General features: G+C 38.4%; 1 non-coding gene across 1 annotated transcript; it reads right to left on the reverse strand.

Moving 5' to 3' along the window:
• Nucleotides 1-580: 580 nt before the first annotated feature.
• On the reverse strand, nucleotides 581-712 carry LOC150057623 (small nucleolar RNA SNORA40). The gene has a single exon (XR_016536922.1). It is a non-coding gene; the product is annotated as a small nucleolar RNA SNORA40 (small nucleolar RNA).
• Between the last annotated feature and the right edge of the window lie 2,751 nt (nucleotides 713-3,463).

Here is a 3,463-nt window from a genome sequence, read left to right on the forward strand (position 1 = left end):
GAAATTCCATTTCACATGTAAGGAAATGTGAACATTTCTCTTTTAGACAATGCCACTTCTTCTCCTGCTTCCTCCAGGTCCCCCTTTCATCCCTGCCCTCATGTAGCACAGTTCATTTTCCACATAGTATACATTGAGTGCTAAGATTGCATTTGTTTACCCTTCCTGCTTTCCTTCCTGCATCCCCGTTGGCACCCTCAGAGTAGCAGAGAAACAAAAATAAATAAATAAAGCACAAATGAACACTATGACAAACAGCAACATAAATAACCAATGTTTTCAATTCCTAAAATTAGTTTGATAAATAGTATTTTAAATATTCAGGAGTTACTCCTTTGTGTTCTCATCTGCTAGTTTCCCCCTTTGCTGGGACTACTTGTGTGTGAATGTGTGGTTATCACACATATCATATGTGGGATATCTCCAGTTATATTTTGGATCTAGCTTTTAAATTTGCAGACACAGTATTTAGGTTGTTTTTTTGTTTGTTGTTGTTTTTGCTTTTGCTTTTGTATTAACATTATTCTTAAAGCCAACCTTTGTGAGTTAACAAACCCTGATATTGCCAACCTGTAGAAATCATAGTCCTTCTTATACATGCCAAACTCTCATACTCAACAATGAGTTCTAGGTTGCAAAAGAGGATTTACTGTTTGCACTTGTCTGTAAGGTTTTGTTATAAATAAATCAAACATACATACACATGAGTGCTATAAGACACAGGTTTTATATGGCACTTAGAGAAAAAATACTTCACAACAACATGAGGATTATAAACATTGTAGAAATATGTAGAGGGTGTTGGGTTGAAGAATTTATGTCATGTGTTGAATTTTTAAGCATGTGAGCCAAGACACAGTAAGCCAGGCATAATGACTCACGTCTCTAATTCCAGCTACTGTGAAGATGGAGACAGAATCATTTCTCAAAGCTAGCTAAGTCAAAATGTAGCAAGGCTCTGAATAAACTAGAGAAACAGTGTTCTCCTGCAATGATCCCTGCCGCTATGGAAACGAAGGTAGGAGGGTGGCAGTTTGCAGTCATCATATGTAAAATCAGCATATTCTATCTGAAGAAAGGAAAAACCCTAAAGCAAAAAGTCTGTATGTGTGACTCAATGGTAGACCACTTGATCAATAACCTCAATACCCTGTGTTGAACCTTAGGTATGATTACATATATACACATATTATAGAAAAACCAAAGAAACATTGAGCCAAGACTAATGGGCAAGGTGTATACAGGCTCACTTCTAATCGAGCACTTACTTCTATTAATTTTACTCAATCCAGATATATACTTTACAATGGATATGCTTTTATACTTTAAACATATTTTGCATTTATTCGTAGTCATATAATTTATCAATATACAAAAGCTTATATAACTAAATAATATCTATACCTGATGTCCAAATATGAAACCTAAAATCTTTTCATTATAAAGGATGATTGCAATCTTTTGATTGTCTAGTTCATCTGTGACTTTAATCCTCTCTCTCTCTCTCTCTCTCTCTCTCTCTCTCTCTCTCTCTCCCTCTCCCTCTCCCTCTCCCTCTCCCTCTCCCTCTCCCTCTCCCTCTCCCTCTCCCTCTCCCTCTCCCTCTCCCTCTCCCTCTCTCTCTCTCTCTCTCTCTCTCTCTCTCTCTCTCTCTCTCTCTCTCTCTCTCTCTCTCTCTCTGGTGATGGGGCTTGAATTGGGCGCTCAACACTGCCACCCAACCTCTAAGCCAAGCCTCACTTCCTATTTCCAAGAGGTTAATTGGAGATTGGAGATAAGAGTCTTAGATTCACCCCCCCCCCCCCCCGCACCCTGGCAAGCTTTGACTTTGAACTATGATCCTTAGACTTTAGCCTCCTGAGTAGCTAGGATTACAGGCTTAAGCCACCAAGACAGGCTTGTCTCTCTTTTTTCTTTTTTTTCATATTTTTTAATGTAATTAATAGAAGGGGTACATTATATTTGCCAGATAGAAGGTACATTAATTCACATACATTGATACCCTTTCTCATGTCTTGGTCCCCATTCCCCCCCCACCCCTCATCTTGTTTTCCTCCCTTCACTATCCAATTTCAAATGACCAAATACAAATATATCTGATATATCAGGTAACAAAGTGAGATACTGTAACAATATGAGATAGCCAAGGGATACCAAAAGAGATGAGAGATAGCATAGTATATTAAGGACAACAATCATTCATTATATGGCTTTTGTTTCTATATCCTAGAGGACCTTTCATTTAACATCATACTATATGGTCTTATGTATCTAGGTTTTGCTCTATTACAAATCTCTGCTAGGAGAGACAAAAGTTTCTACTGTTTATGACAAATGAGGGAAACCATTGAGCCTAGGTTCCATTGAGTCTGGCTTACTTCACTTAATATGATTTTTTCTGGCTTACTTCACTTAATATGATTTTTTCTAAGTCTTTCCATTTCCTAATAAATGGGGCAATGTCATTCTTTCTGACAGCAGCATAGAATTCCATTGTGTACAAATACCACATCTTGTTGATCCACTCATCAACTGAGGGACATCTAGGTTGGTTCCATATCTTTGCTTTATGGTAAATAGTGATGCAATGAACATTGTTGTACTAGTGGGATTAGTCTGTCCTTGTTTCTGGACAATTGGGTAAATGCCAAGTAGTGGAATTGCTGGGTCATAGGGGAGCTCTATATTTAGTCTTTTTGAGGAACTGCCATACTGCTTTCCCTAGTGGTTGAACAAGTTTGCCCTCCCACCAGCAGTGTAGTAGTGATCCCACCTGGCCACATCCCCTCCAATATCTGTTGTTACTAGATTTCTTGATCCTGGCCATTCTAACTGGAGTGAGGTGGAATCTTAGAGTTGTTTTGATTTGCATTCCTTTTATGACCAGAGATGTTGAACATTTCTTCATGTGTCTATAGCCATTTTTGTTTCTTCTTCAGAGAAGATTCTCTTTAAGACTTTGGCCCATCTTATAATGGTATGGTTTTTTTTCTATGGAGATTAGCTTTGGGGTGAGTCAATTTTTTGAGTTGTTGATATACTTTAGATATGAGGACTTTGTCCGTTGTTTGGTTGGTGAAGATCTTCTCCCATTCTGTAGGCTTCCTAATTAATTTAATAGCTATGTCCTTTGCCATACAAAAGCTCTGCAGTTTAATGCAGTCCCACTTATCCAGTCTTTCTCTGATTTGTTGTGATTCTTGGTCCTTATTTAAGAAAGTTTCATCCTGTGACCAGGAGCCCTAGTGTATCTCCTATTCCTTCTTGTAAAGTTTTCAGACTGTGCGCTTTTACCTCGAGGTGTTTGATCCATTTGGAGTTAATTCTAGTGCAGGGTGACAAAGATGGATCCAGCTTAAGTTTTCTGCGGGTGCTTAACCAGTTCTGCCAGCACAAATTGTTGAAGAGGCTGTCTTACTTCCATTCTATTTTTTTCGGCTCCCTTGTCAAAGATTTAGTGGCT

The sequence above is a fragment of the Megascapheus bottae genome, chromosome 10 (genome assembly GCF_031878675.1).
Source record: "Megascapheus bottae isolate mThoBot1 chromosome 10, mThoBot2.hap1, whole genome shotgun sequence".
Taxonomy (NCBI): Eukaryota; Metazoa; Chordata; class Mammalia; order Rodentia; family Geomyidae; genus Megascapheus; species Megascapheus bottae.